Here is a 20,909-nt window from a genome sequence, read left to right on the forward strand (position 1 = left end):
TTTTATGCATTTGTCATAGAATTGAAATGGTGATGTATATGAATGTAATCTTTACTAATGTACACCAATCCATGCAACATGGAATTGTAAACAGTGATGGTGATACATGGTTTTACAAATTTCTACTGTATTGAAATGCCATTAAATAATTTCTATTCTTTTTTTTTTTTTTTTCCAAACTCTTATTCTTTTATTTTCTAAACACTAAATTCACATTAGAAGAAACAATAGGAAAAAAGAAAAAAACAAGGAATTTAGGAAATATTTGAAAGAAAATAGGAAATTCTATAAAACTTAGGATTTCTTTAAAATATCACTACATTACTGCAACATTATTACATAGATATTTGTGCTTATTTATTAATTCTTCTTTTTTATATTTTGTTGTACATTAGTTTTTATGCACAGTTATTTATTCACTGCATTTTCATAGTAATTTATAATACTTTATTATGTATTTTTTGGATAATCTTTAATGTGTAGTCTCTAATAATATTTCTATGTATTTAACCACATAGTGCTTTTTGAGTAAACAGCAAACAAGATTTAGAAATATAGGACAGATTTTTATTGTCTTGCTGGACTTCAAGAAACAGTTCTGGAGTATGGAAATTCTAAAATAAATCTTGTTCAATGCTACACAATTAAAATGTACTCCTGTTTAAAAAAATGTTAATTTAAATATAATGTTAACATTTCACTAAAACAAAAAAAAATATTGCAATAACATAGTCTACTATAAAAAACTTTCAGAAATTATCTCTGAAGGGCAAATCAAGAGCCACTGGTTTGGACGAAATTGTAAGTTTGGTTGGGTCATTTAATTGTGGCAAAACACTCGAGGGCTATCTGCCTAAGAGGAGGGGTGATTTCGTGGAGGACTTTCTATCGGAAAATTAACTCGTATACAGGTTGCACGTGGCGAAAACCCTGTTCGCCGGGATTCGAACTCCAGATCGAACTACCAGTGTTCCGATCGCCCGATCCTATTTTACCGATCGCCCGTTGGTGGACCACCAAATTTAAACAAGAAGAATGTGAGAAGCTAACCTCACAGCCACCCTATTAAGTGCAAATATCACTTAGGAGCGTAGATATCGACGCTAATTAAGCTCAATTAAGATTTCCTCAACATCAGTTTAAAGACAAATAGCTTTCAATGACAATTCAGCCGTGATCCTTGTCTGTAGGATTTCAGACGTTCTAGTGAATAATCTAGAGTACTGTATGATGATGAGTCAGTAATCTCGGGGTTCAAAAATGGAGTCTTCATAATTTTTTTATTCTTTATTATATGAAAAGTTATGTATAAAATATACAATCCTTAAACTATACTTGAGAATGAACATTCACATAAACAGTTTTATGGGCCAAAATAATATGTTATGGCATTCAAATTCTATCGGCAGTCTGAGTAAGCAAGAAGGGTTGTCATAACATTTGGCTACCTTCGAGCGCTACTATAAATTTCAAATACAGTCAAAAGTCTTGACTGTATTTTTTGACTGTATTTGAAATCCGGACGCCCGTAATCCGGAATGATCTATAATCCGGACCTCAAAGCTAAAAACATTCTGCGCATGCATAAACGCATAATACCTTTACGCATGCGCATAATACGTTTACGCATGCGTGCTTAATGTATAATATTTAGAGCAATTTTATAAAAGTAAGCTTGAACTTTCGATTATGTCAAAAAGAATTTCCGATTCTGGAGCTGCCAAAGGATCTACAAAGCCAAAGCCGTTTCGATGTCCATCAAACAAAAAGTGGAATTGCTGCAAAAAATGGCTAAAGGCATATCCTTTGTTTCTCTAACTATTCCGAAATCTGTTTATCAATTTGACGCTGCTCTGCGGGGGGGGGGACGTCGCGGCGAGCAATGAACTGGAAGTTGATCTGTCAGCACTATCCTTATCTTCAGCGCGGATGTTTTTATTTTATTCGGCTTATAATTCCTTCCTAAATGTAGTATTTCATCTCGATGTACTCCGTCTTTGATATGATTTAAATCAAATTCCTAGTCATTATAATATCACGAATACACATCAAATAGTTTTCTGGTTGCAATTTTCTAATTTCGACTATGCGTAATGTATGCTTTACGCATGCGCGCGTTGAAAGAAATGTTTAATAATGTAAACAAATAAATATTAAGCTTTTTTTGTTGTTGTTGTAAATTTTGATACCCTTTAGATCATAATTGCTCTTTATTTCATAAATTACGGTTTCATATTTTTAATTTTATAATTTCTGCATGCCATCTTATCAGATTTAAATTGATGATCTATAATCCGAAAAAACTGATAATCCGGAATCGCCGAAGTCCCGACGAGTCCGGATTAAAGACTTTTGACTGTATTCCACATGCTGCGCTGTTTCAGAAGCTGGCTCTGTCATAAACTAAACCACAGCTTCTGTTAGCAGCTATTTTTACACTGCTTGTTACGCTACAGTTTGTGAGATCTATTCCTGAAAATTAATGTGATTTTGAGGAACAGGCGCATTAAATTAAATTCAAACATCTTGCATTTACTTTCAATTAGAGCTTACGTGAGACAGTTTAGGTTCACATTTCGAGAATAGCGGTGCCCTGCAATAAAAATTTGGATAATCAAATGGTCTGCAATGAGTACAGAATAAAAAATGTGCAGAATATTCTCGCATGCACGTACATTCAGAGCTGTATCCAGCCTGTTTACGAGAAGGCCTGCTAATGTGAGACAGTTTAGATCCACATTAATAATTAATTACACATTAACTAATTAATGTCCACATTAAGTAATTAATGCGAGACAGTTTTAGATCCACACCACAATGCACCTTCTTTCCATGTTCCTTGTTTAGCTGGTCAGTTCTCGGAGGACACAGCACTAACCTCTAGCTCTAAATGTAATCAATTCCCGGAGGGCATAGTACTAAGCTCTTTCTATTATTACTATTATTATTAATTCCATCGACGGGTCCAACAGGCTGAAGAGTACCTATTTCAGTGGGCCAGCTGTTCCGTTGATGGCGAAAAGAAAGTAGGTTTAGATCCACATTTCTGCCTTACAATAGAAATTCAGGTAATCAAATGGCACAGTAATGAGTACAGACTTTACTAATAAAAAATGCGCGGAATATTCTCGCATGCACGTATAATCAGCATTTAATTCAGGGCTGTATCCAGCCTGTTTACGGGAAAGCCTGCCGAATATTAATCGAAAAACAGGAGAAAGAATTAAAAATAGACTGCGAAATTACCCTTAAATTAATTTATTTCACGTACCAGATATAATAGTTAATAACAGATATAATTAGAGTAAAAGTGGTGAAAATGGACTAACATAAAGTTATTTTCTACAGTAATTCACTTTTCCTCGTCAGACGCGATGAGTAAAATAGTAATGTCCTTTGAAATTTTACTATACAAGTCACAAAATACTCTCGGCGTCATTCTGTCATCTGCATATACTCATATGGTATATAAAACTCAAACAGATCTCAAAATATATAAAAACTTCAATCATTATTGCATTAAAGCTGCGTGCAATAAGTGTCAAACGATGGCATTTCATTTATTAAATTCTATATTTATTACCTGATATCTAATTTTGCCTATATTTAAGCTTGTTTATTTTATGATTCCTATCTTGTCAAGAATATTATTATATAAATGACACATATTTTATACACACAATGCAATTTTTTAAATGTTTCAAGCATTTTCACTCTACTGAAATTAGGATAATTAATGATATTACATGAGAAGACACCACTGATTTTGCTAATGAAAGCCGAAGAATGTTTCGGATGCTTTCTTTGATAGGAGAACAATCTGTCGTTGCAAATGTTTTTTATTGTGATGCCCTTGATGCATCTTTAAAGTACTTCCTGAATTGTATCTAATTTCGACTGAAGCTGATGAAATTATGTCCCAATTTCCATGACTAGACACATAATTTTATCAACTTCCAAATAACGAACGCTTTATATGCCTGAATCGAAAACTGCGACATCCAAATGGCGAAGCTTGTTTCACATGACTTCGTACTTTAGAAAAATTCTTACATACATATTCAGGTTTACTAAAGCATCTGATCAGCTTGATGAAAGGTGCTCTTTTCTTTGAAATATAAATATCATTTTGAATATAGGTGCACACAATATCTGGATTTCTTTTAATCACTTTGTTATTTCCCTAATGATAGTACGTCTATGGACGACACAGGACAAGTAATTTTTACGTCACTTCGCTTTCACAACAAGTATGTCATTATCATATTTTTCAGTTTGTGTAAGAAATTCGAAGAGGATTTTCACTTTTACAAACAAAGGAAAAAAGCGAAAATATTGCTCAGTGTTTGTTTTATCCAATGAATGAAGAAAAATGTGACTTTTATTGTGGCAAAGTACACAGCGAAGTATAAGTTTAAGGCAGTTTTTCCAAATGTTTCTGATGGCCTACAAGCACTATACTGCTGCGCGCAATAGGTTCTTAGATATCTTGTTAATCAACTAGGCCACATGAACAGGAAGACTTGAAACTTTACCCAAAAGACAGTAGCTTTGATAAGCGAGAAAATACAGGCAAGTTAAAGTCAAAAATCCCAAGGAGATTACATAGAAACAAGGCGAAATTCTTTATTTATAACATACAAGGCATACCGCTGATCACCAAAACCGCTCGCTGAGAAGTAATAATCACAGAGTAGAAAATTCAACAGTGTAAAGCAGACAAGAATCTCCATAAACCTGACACACCAATCTCTTATTCATACACAGCCAGTCACGGTCTCCTGTTTTTTGGGTTGCTCAATAGGGAGGGAAAAAAGAAAAATAACGAAATAATTCAAAAAAAATTTAAACAGAAAGGATGTAGTCATACAAAGCATATTTAACATAAACATGTACACTGAAATTGGGCTTTACTAAGCATCAAAGTATAGTAGGAATTGAAAGTTAAAAATTCATAGATTCTGTTTAACATCTCATCATCGAAATGCACTCGCCGCTGTTGATTTTTAAGTCGCCATACGCCACATGGCGCAGGCTCAAAACAAAGCGCTTCGAGTGCATATGAAAAATTGACAACTAAATGCGTTAAGGATTTCTATAAATGTCACTCGAACTAGAAATTATTCTGTTTAACAATATAAAGTACTACAAACATTCAGTATAACTGCAAATATTCAGTACACTACAAACTACTTATACGTTCAGTCTTTTTTTATAAGGTGCAGTTTTATTTACGTATTATACACTACGATATCGAATATAAATATACACTACGATATCGATATCGAATATAATGCAGTCTTAAAAGAGTTCGGGAAAATTTTGTAAAGTTCCTTTAAAAAGCAAGTTTTCTCAACCTCGAGTTTTAGACTCATTAAAAAAATATTTCATTCTACGCATCTCCCCCCCCCCAAAAAAAATACTTCAGTTAATAATATTAGTTGTTACAGGTAATTAAAAAAATTATGGAATTTTTGGATTACGAAAAGCAACTCTGCTGAGAAGAATTTGGCAAGATTCTGAAATATTAGTAAGTGGAAAAGAGCGCTGCTTCGCCAGATATTCGTTTTTATAGTTTAGTTAGTACATAACTATTTAGCAAACTAATTTTTCTGATGTTATATATATTTCCGAAAGAAGAGAATATTTTGTACTGTAAAATTCATGTTGTTACGCTACGTGGAAGGACTGAATGCACACAGAACCGATGAAAGCTTGATGAAATTTATTTCCCGAAAACACTTCACAGTTCTAGAACTTTCCACGCAAAAGATATTTGTACAGCTCTTCTCAGAATGACAGAGCATAATCAGTAGTTAACACTTTAACTAATAAGAATGTCGAATGCAAGGTAATGCAAAGCGACTCAAAACCGACGGTGATCTCTCAATACTTTGAACTTCCGAGCTAAGCCGAAAAACTGATGATCTCTCCGGTTATATATATATATAGCTTTTGCCCAGTTATGCAGAGGAATTGACAGCAGCTTCGATTTCTCGCTTGCTGGATGGCACAAACAGTCACAGATATGTAAGGCTGGATACAGTTAAAGTTACAGATACAAGAGATGCGAACAAAATGTCACCAAGCTTATCAATTTTTTGCTAAATCTCACGAAAAAAAAAAATTAGTCACCAAAACAATCGCCAGCTTCGCGCTATCTCGTTGATGTCATTTACTTCAATGCTAAGTACATTTAACCCCGTACCCCTATTTTTCCGGTGATATTTCGTTTTCTGAGACGTCTCATACTTACATTGTACAAGCGATAGTACAATTTACATACAATTTCACTAATATTAATTACATGTCTACAAAATTCGTAACAATATACATATATCCATAAATACTGCACATGTGACTGAAAGCAAATACAGGGCGGTCATAACAAAACTTCCCTGATATATGAACTTCCAGTGACCTACCCGCTAAACCAATCGAAATGAAATTTCATATATTATTTGAAGGTATGCTCTTGAAATCATGATGAGATAAAGTAGACAGATGTCTTGTTTTGCATCCGCCAAGTCTTTCTGCACTGATGGGCGAAAAGTCAAGCTTAGGTGCGAAGAAAAAGTATATAGAAAGAGGAACATTTTCATATTTCAGAGAAGAGTAAAAAAGAACTTCGTACATTTTTAACGAGTTCGAAAGGCCAGGAAGAAAAGATGGGACAAAATAAAATTTTAAATAAATGGCCACAAAAATAACAGAAGAGGAGAGAAAAAAGGGAGGGCCTATAGAAAGAAACGGATAAGAAGTAGAAAATATCCTAAAAATTACGGTTGTGTCCATGAGTGTAGTCAAAAGGAGAGGAAGCTGTGTTCATTTACAAGAAATAGTGTCTCACAGGTATGTGTAGTGACAGGTATGTGGCCTCGTTGAAACTTGTTATTCCAATAATAAAAGTTTTTCTCCCCCTCTCCTACCTTGTGTTGTCATTGATCCTTTACAATGCTCTTTGAAAATGTTTTACGACAGTGATTTTCGTCATATGTGTGTCGTTCCAACGCCATTTATGGTTTTCCTACACGCTGATCAATTTGCATAGGCCGTTAGGGGTTCATACACCGAAGAAGTTTTTATGCATCATATCGCATCTCAATCATTGTGCCGATCTTTCTTCTGACGAACCGACGAAAGTCTTCTAAACGCGCCTGCAAATATTCTACGTAATGCTAAAATGAAGAAAATGTGTCCGACTGTCATTAGAAAGGCATGTCACATGGCTGATGAAATCATGGCCAAAAATCTTTTATAATGGCAGAAATGTCGTGCAGTCATGAACAGATTTCCCATACACTAGTTGGGAATAGATACAGTTTTTATCCCAGTTTTGATTTCGGGATATTAGCAGACAGAGAGTCCTATGTGCAGTTAAATCTTTCTACCATGCCGCCCGACTGTTGATATAAAAGAGCAGTCTGGGTCTTTTTCATATCAACTCTATTAAACATAGCAGATGTAAGTTTTCTTTTTTTTTCCTTAATCGGAATGAGAATGGAAAAGGAAGCTTCTTGTTAAGGAACAGCAAACGCTTCCAGCCACTTACCAAAGTAGCCCGAGCAAATTAGGATTTCGTTTATGCCTTTAATTGTTGGAGATAATGATCCGAGAATGTCGAAAGCAATGCTTTCAAACAACACTCCTTCTATAATGTTGTAATCTACCTAATGCATCAGTTTTCTGACCTTTTCAAACTATACTCGCATAAGAAGATATGCACCATTTTTCCACGTCTGCTTCGGCCTTCTCTTAGAATAAAAAAATCTGATGTGTACACCACGACTTCCTTGTATGGAATATTACATTATAAGCAATTTTCCTACATTTCATTTAAACATACTGAATTAACAGTTAACGAATTTTGAATTAAATCTACTACGTCGATAGCGCTTAGACCACACTAGAATAAATGCACTCTTTTAAAGAATAAATGCACTAGAATAAATGCACTCTTTTAAAGAATAAATGCACTAGAATAAATGCACTCTTTTAAAGTTACTATGTTTATTTACCATAGCGACACTTTGGCGCTACGTTCACTTAACAGCATTAGCATTCATTTTAAAACTCAAAATGCACAAAAATTATATCATCTGAAGAATTATCATAAGTTATATTCAAATACTATAATATAATAATATATAAAACGATATATAAAAGAAATTAAACAAATAAAAAAATTTTTTTCGCAGACGATTCAGCGCCGCTTAGCTAATGCGCATGTGCTACTAATTAATTGAATTCTCACTTCGCTGCAAGGCAAAAATACATAAAATTCAAAATATTTTCATTAAAATTTTACAACTATAGAAAAATATAAAACACCAAATACAGTTAAAACAATTAAAAAAACAATTTTTACAATTACAGTTTCTATATATAAAAATAAGCTAATAACTTAAATGTTAATTGCATAATGAATTAAGCATAATTTAATTCGCAATAATAAAAGAAGACTTTTACTTTGTTTTGAGAAAGCTTAGTTTCTCTAGATTGGCAACAAATCCACTATTCTGGTAAGGTTTTTGGTACTTTTCCGTTTTACCGGCGCAAACGATTAAAGTCGCCAATAATGGTACAACTGATGCCAAACGGAATATCTTCGCCTCAATTTTTACGCTTCATTTTCAAAACAAGTCGCAGCCATTTCTTACCAGATTGATTGTTTCTTTCAATACTGGCATACAATTGCATAGAATATTTACAAATATAATTAAATATTATGCTCTAAGCTCATCGCGGTAATTAAGTATATTAGGATGCGATCACACCGCTCACTCGAAGGCGAAAATATAGAAAAGGCAACAAATCAAGGCTTAAATTCATCCATTATAATGAGAATGCACTAGCGAAGTAAAACACTGCGGTTTTACTTAATTTCTGAGTAAGCTATTCATACGAATCGAAATAATTCTTGCATTTAAACTTGTATTCCAAATTAAGATATAACTTAAAACTAATGTAGATAATTACTGAGAGAATTATATTTTTGTAGCGTAGTTTACGTCAGATGAGATCACTTGGGGTCACGTGATACGAACCGGCGAATCAGGATGTTGAACCATGATAGCATAGTAAATTCTTAAATTAATGTCTTTTTACAAATTTATTGTCTTTATTTATTGGCTTTTTACAAAATTTTGAACCATATTAAAATGTTTATGCCTTCAAAATAAAAAATTCTTAGAACTAACATTTGTTAAAATTTTTTATGTGTATATTGTATGTTGTCGCCAACAAAGTCTGCTTGGCGAGATTTGCGCCGGCGAAACGGAAAAGTACCAGTTTTTTTAATGAAAATACATAAATTCAATTAATTGCATTCAATTACGTTCTTAGAATTATAAGTCTCAATATGTGAAGAATTAACACAAAATACAAACATGGACGGCATACAAATCAGAAATTAGGCTTAGCCGCACTTAAAAAACTTTTAAATTGCTGATAATTCCACAATTATTGCATGTAGATTAACTAAAGGCATAAAAATCTTAACCGGAAGATAAGAACAACATAATTCATTCATTGTTAAACCAAAAAATGCACAATTTTCAAATATATAAGAATAAAGTAACTGAGATCGGTAACGGCCGACTGCAACCAAAATACGAGGTGCACGTCTGCATGTTATAGCAGTCCTATATACAAAATTTCAACGTTCTGAGGTTATTCGTTTTTGAGTTATGCGAGACAGGTATACGTATGTACACACAGAACATCACGAAAAATTCTCTTCAGAATTCATTTTAAATCAGTTTCATAATTTTTTGGGGGGGAGAAGAGTCCTTTATTCTGTCCTTACGTACAGATGTCACGGAAAAAAAAAAATAATAAAAATAAAACATCGTTAAATTGCATTCGAAAGCGGTGAAAATGGATATTTTCGTTGAAATATGATGGCTGAAACTTTTCGCGATTACAATACTTCCTTTTTACTTCGTACAAGGAAGTAAAAACGTTTACAACTTTTATGAAGTGTCTTTGACCAGATATTGCCAAAATGAAAAATTTGAAGTGCCAAAATGACCAGATAGTATCACAGTATCTTCTTCACAGTATCTCCAGCAGAGATACTGTGAAGCTCAGACAGAATACTAGGTACTCTAAAATGCTGCAATATGAGTTGCCATTTAAAATTCTTTCTCTTGTACACACTGGCAGAGCACACGTAACACGGTTTTCCTAACAACACAGTTCGAAAACATGCATGTTCATGTAAATAATTTTATTATGCGAAAAATATAAAATGCCTAAGAATTTTTTGACGCCCACCAAATTCAAAATTTTGCCATCAAAAGCAAAGAGGAAATCATAAATTTGGGCCAATAATTGAAATTCTATTTTCTAATTACAAGTACTTTATTTCAATAAGTGAAAAAACTAGGACAGAACTTTAGAAATGCACAAACAATATGAAATTTTATGAACTTATAAAGTATTTCTCCCGCCTTCTTAGCATGCCTTCGTGGTGTAGTGGTCAGCACAGTCGACGCCTATTCGAGAGATCTGAGACCCGGCGAGGGCGTTGCTCATTTTTTCACGTCTCCGGTATCAAAAATAATACTAATGTCTTTACAAAGTCTTTAAGAAAAAAACAAACAAACCAAAAAATATATATTTTTTACTCAAATCACAGCACTAAAGATGCTATTGGAAAATGCTCCAAATACGAGAATTTCCTGCCACAAAGAAAACATTCTGGCTATCTTAGCAATGGTGCAAAATAAAATAAATATGCATTATTTAATATTATATATACATGACATAACACCTTTGAATAACTATTGCTATTTTTTTAATCGCTTAGTTTTAAGAGGAAAATGATATTGTTTCATAACGATATGGTAACTGATCCTGTTTTTTCGTATTACCTTTCTTTGTAGAGACATTAGGTACATTTTGAAAGCAGGAGAGATGAAAAATTAGCAATACCCTCGCAGGGACTCGAACCACGGACCTCTCGCATATGCGCAAGGTGCTGACCACTACACCACGAAGGCATGCTAAGAAGGCTGGAGAAATACCTTATATACTCCCCCTTTTAAAGGGCGACTGGGGATTAGGGGACCCAATCGCCAAATCTTGGTGGTGGAGAATCATCATCCACCACCTTTTTTAGTTCGGGCGGCACTGTAGAAATATTAGGTATTTTTTTAAAGCAGAAGAGATGAAAAATGAGCAATGCCCTCGCCGGCACTTGAACCACGGACCTCTCGCCGAGTTTGCTGACCACTACACCACGAAGACATGCTTAGAAGGCAGGAGAAATACCCTTATATCTTGTAATACGAATTCGCACAGCGACGGAACTTTTTACGAGCCTAACAACTGTGCTACATGAGGGTCATCTGGAAAGGAAAAGAAATTTCACTTACCGAGAAATTAAAATCATATGATACTTAAAACGAAGCGAACAACCATCGGTTACAATACAATCCTCCGATTTCATGCCAGAAAGTACTGTGACACAAGCCTTCTGAGATCCCTGTAAACGCACTCGACACCAATCAGCTGAGACAATATAACCCCTTACGTTATTTGGTTTTAATAACCACTGACAGAAGATGGAATAAAAGTACCAAAATAACGATGTCAAACAAGCAAGGCAAAGAATCGTCTGCGAAAAGGCAAATACCATTACTCGAAACAATTATGATGAAGTTCAAATTTGAAAAGAAAGAAGCTGGAGATAATAGAATATGTCGCTATCGCAAACACAGAAAAATAAAAGAGATGGAGCTTGTTCAGCAGTCAGTGTAAACCGGTTGAAAGTAGCAATCGTTTAGAGCTGCGAGTGTGAAAATAGCACAGTTGGACGATTTACTGCTCTCTCCACAAGGAAAGGTCATAAAATATCACACACACACATAAATGTAACAGGCTATAGGAAAATACAGAAACGGAAACTATTACCTATGCCTCTTTTTCCGTAACATTTGTCATAATTGAATTACTGAAATCCATAAAAGACTTCATGATAGCGAGAAATCACGTGATACTAGATAATGGTACAGCATTTAAGCTACGTCATTTCTTACATACAAAATCTCAAATCAAACGTTAATAAGAAAAATCGAATAAATTTCTGTAACATTGAAAATTCTGATAGGAGTTAAAATTAAATATTTTAGACGCATAGCTAAAAATTTTATTCCTTACACTGCCAGTTTCGTTTGGGATTTCATTTATGGCAAATAAGTTAATTACTTGGGATTTTTACAGTTTTCCACCATGTTCACAGTAATTAAAGCTACAATAAATCTAGTTTCTCTTCGAAAATCCTCCATGAAGTTACCTCTCCTAAGGCGCTCTTGCTTTCCCATAATTAAATGATTAATTAAGGCACTTATACACGTGCCCAATATAAGAAATACTGTTAACAACATGAAATAGATGATATAATTCTTCAAGTTAAATAAAATGACTTCTAATTAATCTTACTTTAAAACCTTCATAGCATATTTTTAGCCTAGGGAAAGAACCGATATTAGTGACGTCAAACATTAAAGCTCATCTGTAAATTTTGACACCTTATTTCGAAAAGCAAAATGAATGTTCCAAATAATTTTCAAAAACCATTAAACAATTACTTTACGACTGTATTTTTTTATATTAGGAAACGAAATGGTTCATCCTACTCTGTATTAGGCGGGGAGGGAAAAAAAAAAAGAGAGAAATTTAACACGAACGCGAGGAAAGAGGAATTAAATAGGGAAACAGGGATTAGACAGTAATTATACAAAAGGTGAAAGAAAGTAACAGAATTTTCATATTTGATCTACGATCTCCAGAACTACTGGACAGATTTTATTAAAATTTGGTGTGAACATAGGTTTATAACGTTGCGCGCCTCTAACTAGCACGCAACCAAGAGGTGACTGTGAAAGCTTGTATAAACCACAGAGTCTTATAAAGGGTTTAAGTCCCTTTTTATTCAACGTACTAATTTACAATTGCGTTCTCTTGACGCTTACAAACGGTGCCAACTCGGCAGTCAAAATAAAAATAAAAACCTGAAAAGAAATTAAAGACAATATTCTAACTACGAGGCTCTCTCAAATAACTAACTCACCGCGTTTTACAATACGGCTGCTAATTCAGCAGACTTGAAGCTCACTGGAACAATTGCAACTACTTCCCGCCAAGCACATAGGCCGCAACGCGGGGTTTTTCAAATCTCTATAACTACCTCCGCGCTCGCTAAGTAAGAATAACTCTCTCTCACCGAACTTGTTTCCTTCTATTTAAATCATACTACTTCCGCTGATAATTTGAATGCTTGCGCGTTCTACTCAAATTTACATATTCTGGCATTGGCAGTTCCAGGGGAAAGTAAGGATTGACAGGAAAGATAGTTTAAACTTAAAATAAATGTTAGTTAAAATAAATATAAACCCTACATTTGCCGCTGCCAGAATTTGGAAAACTTGGAAGCAGGTCCTACAAACGACCTGTTGTAAGTTTATCTAATTCTGAACTAACTGGCGAAAGCCTCGTTTACACAAAAATAATCTTATGTAACAATTAAAATTCTGTTACTCTTTACAAAGGTTTCTTCTTACAGCAACTTTTCCTGGACTTCATCAATCAATCTTGGTCTTTCCTTCCAGCATCTGGAAGGAATAAGTATCAGTATCTTTCTACATACATTATAATTTACACTTTCTTGACACAATAAATTTTTGTTTTTAACGTTTCGTTTTTCTTAGTTATTGCTTACTTCACATTCATTCAATTTTTCAAGCATTAATTTAACTTTACCCTGGCTCTCCACCGTGTGTGGTGTCAAACGGGAATATTCGTGTTTTAGTCTTACAACACTTCCCCTAACCACCATGATTTGTTAGAATTCAACAACCAAATAGACACACCTTACTCGACATTCTACAACTCAATGAGCTACTTTAATATTCTTAAAAATTCAAATGTAGGTGGAGAACCCTACAAAACACATTCATTCTAACTTCCCCCTCATTCATCTTTTAAACATGCAGGCTTTCGCTCTAAAGCATGACTTTACAGTTTAATACTTAAATTTTGACTTCATTGCTTTTAAGCATTCACTTTTAGCATCTACAATTTTATGCTTCTAGACTAAATTCTACTTTTACATAACATGCAAGTATTTACATACATTTACAAAAGTTTAATACATATGCTTTTTACAATTTACCATAAAATGAATAAGCGAAAATAAATTTTTACTTTACTCATCCTTCGCCAAGCTGGCGGCACTGAAACTAAAATTCTTATTAGTACATACAAGAATACGAAGTTATTTTTATCTCCGGCCAAATTTTGGCTTTAACATAACAGAATTAGTCTTTCGACCAACAGAAAATGCTTGTTTTTAGCTTTTACACTTAAAGAAAATAATACTTTTGCCTTAGCTAAACAAAGTAAAACAAAACTAAGTCTCAACCGAGACATATTAACTTTCGTCAAAACATAGAACTTCGTACTTATGCATAACATTTCGGAACAAAAGAGAAAAATATTTATAGAAGGTTTTAACTTATCTTTGAGTTTTCGATGCTTGAAACTCCGTCATCTGTTTTTGACAAAATTGATCCCAAGTTAGAGGTGTCATGGATGTCAATCTTCTCCTTGTTGATCTCCAATTGTCGTCCCCGTTGATCTTTCTTTTGCGTCCTCTACATGCTGGCCTCTTGACGGAGTAATCGTCTGGTTGTTGGCTTTTGCGTTTCTGCCTGGGACGGCTGGTCTTGACGTCCTCCGGTCTGGAGTCCTTGAATTTCTTCTGTTCCTCGTACTTCTGTGCTTCCTGTTGGCGTTTCAGTTTCCGGAACGGCGGCCTTGCTGGCACCTGACTCTGTGGCCGTGTGCGCGTTCTTCTTGATGTGTAATTCCTCCTGCCATCCTTTGTAGGTGGTGTTTTTCTTTTTACCACGGTTTCTTTACCCGGTTCATCTGTACTTTTGTTTTTCTTAAACGCCGGAGTTTGATAATCATTTTTTCTTTTTGATACCGACGTCCGGGTTGTAGAAGTGCTAGGTCTCTCTTCAGTTCTCCGTTTCTTGGGTGGTGGAATAGTTGTTGCAGTCTCTGGCCCTTCTATTTCGTTTAGACTTGAGTCCTGCAAGAAACTTTTAAGGATTTCAAAATCATTGGGATTATAGTATTTTTTCACCTGGTCGGGACTTGCTTTACAGATTTCCCCTCTCTCGTTTTTAAGATATAAAACTACTCCTTTGATTTCCTGAATTACATAGGGGCCTTCAAACTTTGGAGCTAGCTTTGCCATAAAATTGTCCGGGGCTTTAAGCGCCTGATCAATTAGTTTTTGCACGTCCTTTTGTTTGAATTCCTGCTCTCTTTGTTGCACAAAGAATAATTTATCTAAAGGCGTAATTAACTTTCTGCCTAAAAATAATTCTGCTGGAGTTTTTCCCGTAGTATCATGATGCGCCGTTCTTAAAGCATAAGCTAATTCATTTATGTAGCCATCCCAGCGCTTGTGATGTGTGCTAACGTAACTGCGAATTATTTTTACAATGTTTTTATTAACTCTTTCTGCTATGTTAGCCTGTGGTCTATACGGAACCATTTTGATATGGCGTATATCAAGTCCATTGCATATGTTTTCAAATATTTGACTAATGAATTGTTTTCCGTTATCGCTAATGACTTTTATCGGTGCACCGTATTTTAAAATGTATCTGTGTAAGAATGCATCTGCGACTGTTTTGGCTGACGCGCGTTTAAGTGGAACAATTTCTATCCATTTTGAAAAATGATCTACTATTACTAAAAGAAAACGATTTTTATTTAACTCGCTCTGGGGGAAGGGACCAAGGAGATCTATGCCTAAAATTTCATTCGGAAATGTAGCGCGAATGCTATTTAAGTACCCGGCCGGGCTGTAAATTAATATCATTTATTAACTGACATTGATTGCAGGACCTGACATACGCCGTTACTATTTTGTATAATTGCGGGAAATATACCGCTTCGCGTACCCTTTTTAAAGTCTTTCTGACCCCGAGGTGGCCCGCTGTTTTTTTTTTTTCGTGCCACTTCCTCAAAATGCTTAATCGAAGCGAGGCTGGGATGACTGGCTTATACTCAAGATTTTCGTTCGTTGTTTTCGTATAGAATAATAAATTATCTATTATTTCATAGTTTTTTGCTCTATTTCTTATCGCATCGATATCTGTATGCTCAAAGCCTTCGGGGTCTTTCAAATAAGCATAGATATTTCCAAATTCAGGATCAGCTTTCAGTTCAGTAATAACCGTATCTCTAGAATCTAAAATTTTTGAAGTCAACACAGCGCATTTAAGTTCATTACCTTCCTCGTCCAGTTTTATACGAGAAAGTGCGTCAGCTACATTGTTTTCCTTACCCGGTTTATATTTTATTGTGATATTATATTCTTGGAGTTTTAAAGCCCATCTTATTAACCTGGGCGTTAGGTTTTTTCCCGAGTAAAATCTACCAACAGCCGCATGATCCGAAAAGACAATTACTGGCGATTTGCCGAAATAAACTCGAAATTTGTGTACAGCCATTAATACGGCTAATGTTTCTCTTTCTGTAGCTGTATAATTCCTTTGTGTTTGATTCAATGTTTTACTAAAAAATGCCAGCGGATGGTTATTTTGCATAAGAACCGCACCCACCGCATAGTCTGATGCATCTGCCGCAATTTCCAGGTTTTCGTCCCCCTCAGGGAATTTTAAAACAGGGGCATTAATAAGCGCTTCTTTTAATCTTTCAAAAGCCGTGTTAGCTTCCGCTGTCCACGTAAATTTACTCTTTTTTCTTTTGATTACTAAGAGTGGTTCAACAATATTAGCGAAATCTTTTAAGAAAGATCGATAGTAAGAACATAGTCCAAGGAAAGACGAAAGTTTCTTGGCGGTGTTGGGCGGTGGGAAATTCTTAATAGCTTTTATTTTTGAATCTTGCGTTTCTATACCCTTTTGCGAAATTTTATAACCGAGATATTTAAGTTCTTTAGTTGCGAACTTGCATTTTGAGGCGTTAATTGTAAGACCGGCCTCTTTTAATAATTTAAAAACTTGTTCGAGATCACTAATGTGTTGTTCCAACGTACTACTCGTTATAATTATATCATCTAGATAAATTAAAGTTGATTTTCCTAGGACAGGCTTTAGAACAATGTCCATAGCTCTCTGGAATGTTGACGGGGCCCCACACAACCCAAAAGGCATGCGTAAAAATGCATAAGTGCCCGATTTTGTTATAAACGCGGTTTTATGTATATCTTCGGGTCTCATAGCTATTTGATAGTAGCCAGACGTTAAGTCCAAAGTAGACATATATCTCGTCGATTTGATCTGTCTAATGATCTCGTCTATAACCGGCAAAGGGTAAACTGGGAATTTAGTTATGCTATTTAGTTTTCTATAATCGATAGCAAACCTCCAAGCCCTTTTATCCGAAGGAGGAAACTCGTTCTTTTTCCTACATAGTACGACTGGACTCGCGTATTCACTATTTATGGGCGTTATTATTTTATTTTTTAACATCTCCTGAATATGTTCTTCGATGATTACGTCTTTTTGTTTGTCATAGCGGTAAGGTTTAGTCCTACAAGGTTTTTCGGCATTTAATTGAATCTTGTGAGTTACAATCTGACAGTTTCCCGGCTTTTCTGAAAACAAATGAGAAAAATTACTCACCACTTGCTGTATTGCTTTACTTTCCTGGTCATTCAAATGGCTAAGGTCCAATTCAGGTGTCTCCACCGGTTCCACCACCCTCTGGTCCATCTCCAGCACCACGGAACTATCTTGAAAATTTAATTTGGCCCTCGCGGCCCTTAAAAAGTCCATACCTAAAATAAGAGAGTGTTGGAGGTGTTTCACCACAAAAATTAATACTTTGAGATTTTCCTCTTTTACCTGTACGTTTAATGCTACTTTCCCGATGCAGTGACATGTTTTTCCTTGCGCCGCTATAATTTCCGTATTTCTGGTTTTAAAGAGTCGTATCCTATAAAAATTCTTTTTGAAGAACTTTTCACTCATGAAATTGCCTTCTGCCCCTGTATCGATGAGGGCTTCTACTGGTACATCGCCAACCAGGACTTGTATAATTGGTAGCTGTGAGTTTTTTACGATGACTGTATTTAGATGTCTATTTGAGGGTTTTTCTAAAACTTCCGGGGTCTGGACCCTCCCTTTCACAGGCCCCTCTAGTCGTTTAAAGCTTTCCTTTCAATCTGTGTCTTCTGGGTACGCGGATGCTTATTTTCAAATTTTCTTTTTGGGCCTTGCCCTTCAAGTTTCGATGCGTTAGCTTGATAGTTCTTTCCCCCATATGAGCGATTTCCATTTCTTGTTTCCTCCTTCCTTCTGGTACTTTGAGAATATGTTTCCCCTCTCGCTCTTTCCGCGATTCTGCGATTTTGAAACTTCACCGCCAATTCGAAAAGTTCCTGAAATGTGGTTGGGTTTCTAATTTCAAAGTAGTCTTGGACAGCGGGTAACAATCTTGGTAATATTATTTCAATAATCTCCGCATCGGGTTTTTTCCCATACAACATACCCGTTAGCTTGATTTTTCGTAAAATAAAGTCCGTCAATTGTGCTGTATCCCGTTGATAGAAACTATATAGCTCGGCTTCCAGCCGTGCGCGATCTTTCACTATGGGGAAGGCCTTTACTAACGATTTTTTGAAATTTTCAAAAGTATACGTCGGGCTCCCAAATTCACCTAGAAGAAATTTGCCTATATTTTTCCACCATAGCGCGGCCTGTCCTCTTAGTGCTGATGTGGCGATAGCAACTTTTTGTCTTTCGGGCACAGGATAGAGCTGAAAGTGGTTTTCTATACCTTCTAAAAATACGGACACCGAATTTTTTCCGTCGAAATAGACGTTTGGCTTGATTGATGCTCTCAAAGTCTGGACCAGGTATCCAAATCCTTCTAACTGCGTTGTCATTTCTTGGTGTTGTCCAGCGGCTTCCATCCAGTTTTCGGCCATTTCAGTTCGATAAGTGTTCGGGCGCCAATATAACGTTGCGCGCCTCTAACTAGCACGCAACCAACAGGTGACTGTGAAAGCTTGTATAAACCACAGAGTCTTATAAAGGGTTTAAGTCCCTTTTTATTCAACGTACTAATTTACAATTGCGTTCTCTTGACGCTTACAAACGGTGCCAACTCGGCAGTCAAAATAAAAATAAAAACCTGAAAAGAAATTAAAGACAATATTCTAACTACGAGGCTCTCTCAAATAACTAACTCACCGCGTTTTACAATACGGCTGCTAATTCAGCAGACTTGAAGCTCACTGGAACAATTGCAACTACTTCCCGCCAAGCACATAGGCCGCAACGCGGGGTTTTTCAAATCTCTATAACTACCTCCGCGCTCGCTAAGTAAGAATAACTCTCTCTCACCGAACTTGTTTCCTTCTATTTAAATCATACTACTTCCGCTGATAATTTGAATGCTTGCGCGTTCTACTCAAATTTACATATTCTGGCATTGGCAGTTCCAGGGGAAAGTAAGGATTGACAGGAAAGATAGTTTAAACTTAAAATAAATGTTAGTTAAAATAAATATAAACCCTACAGGTTGATATACGAGTAATACAAACAAAATAAACACTCAACAGTTATAATAGACACATATGTTCGTGTGTAACACTCATGGGAGTTTGAAGGTCTGAAACAGCGGTTGCAGAGCACACAAAAGAAATGGGTTAATAGGGGGTATGGTCCACTCTTATAGCCATACAGGCCTCGCAGCGTGATATCATACTGGAAATATGGCAGTTTATCAGTGCCTGTGGCGATTGGTCCCACTCATTCGGCAACGCTATTTTCAGTTCCTGGATGGTTCTCGGAGGGGGGTTGCGAGTTGCAATTGCCCTGCCCAGAGCGTCCCAAACATGCTCATGCTCTATAGGGTTGAGGTTTGGAGATCTATAGGGTTGAGGCCAATCCATCCGGCGAATATCCTCACTCTCGCGAAATTCGTCGACCAGAAGAGCTCTATGAGTCCTCGCGTTATCGTCCTGTAAGATGAACTCGAGGCCCACTGCACCCCGGAAAAGGCGAACACAGAGCTCCAAGACCTCACCCCTATACCTCACACCAGTCCCAGAGCCTCTGTCAAAGATGTGGAGAGGTGTGTGGCCACAACATGATGCCTGCCTAGACCATTACACCGCCACCGCTATAACTGTTGATTTCGCGGACATTGGAGGGTAGGTAGAGGGTCCCTGGCTCTCTTCATATGAAAGTAAGGCGAGAATCGGTGTTTAGTATAAAACGGGACTCTCGGTAAACAGAAAGGTCGCCCGTTGTTCCGTACTCCAATCACTATGCTGCCTGCACCATGCTAATTGGACTCTCCTGTCCGTAGACGTGAGCGGGACGCAAACAGCCGGTCTTCTGGCAAACAACCCTCTTTCATTCAGTCTTTTGGAAACAGTCACAATTGTTACATGGGTTCCTGTGGCTGCATACAGGTCCCAGAGAGCTGAGAAGCTGTTACACCTCGCTAAAATGAACAAATAGATATCGTCTCTGGCCGTCGTGGCTCTTGGACGACCTGGCCCAGGCTTTCTCTCGATGGATCCAGTATCCTGGAACTGTTTCCATAGGTTACACACGGCATTGGGCGTTAAATTAAAATTCTCTGCATATCTGGACTTGCGACTGACCTGCTTCTAGTCTCCCCACAATTCGCCACTTAATTTCATCATCTAAACGTCGGCGGTTATTCATCTTTACTGTTCCACCGATTGCTGCAAGACAACACCAAGAAATTCGCCGAGGTGTGCTCGCGAACGCAATTCGTCTTACCCTCCACGCGCTTATAAAGCCTGTTTTTCTGCTGGCTCCGCCTACACACACGTGTACGCTTACGTATTTGCTGTACAAGATTTGCATTTTTATCTA

General features: G+C 36.2%; 1 protein-coding gene across 2 annotated transcripts in view; it reads right to left on the reverse strand.

The window, feature by feature from the left end:
• The window catches only part of LOC118188350 (putative sodium/potassium/calcium exchanger CG1090), a 132,835-nt gene that overhangs the window by 62,834 nt on the left and 49,092 nt on the right, over positions 1-20,909 (reverse strand). Inside the window, exon 1 of one of the 2 annotated variants that reach the window (XM_035358765.2) lies at positions 11,382-11,491. The exons of the other annotated variant lie outside the window; for it this stretch is intronic. The gene's annotated coding sequence lies outside the window, so the exon portion shown is untranslated. Of the gene's footprint in view, positions 1-11,381; positions 11,492-20,909 lie in introns of those variants that run through there. 2 annotated transcript variants of the gene reach the window in all.

This window comes from Stegodyphus dumicola, chromosome 5 (assembly GCF_044657685.1).
Source record: "Stegodyphus dumicola isolate Sdum_Otavi_A_Nest chromosome 5, ASM4465768v1".
Taxonomy (NCBI): Eukaryota; Metazoa; Arthropoda; class Arachnida; order Araneae; family Eresidae; genus Stegodyphus; species Stegodyphus dumicola.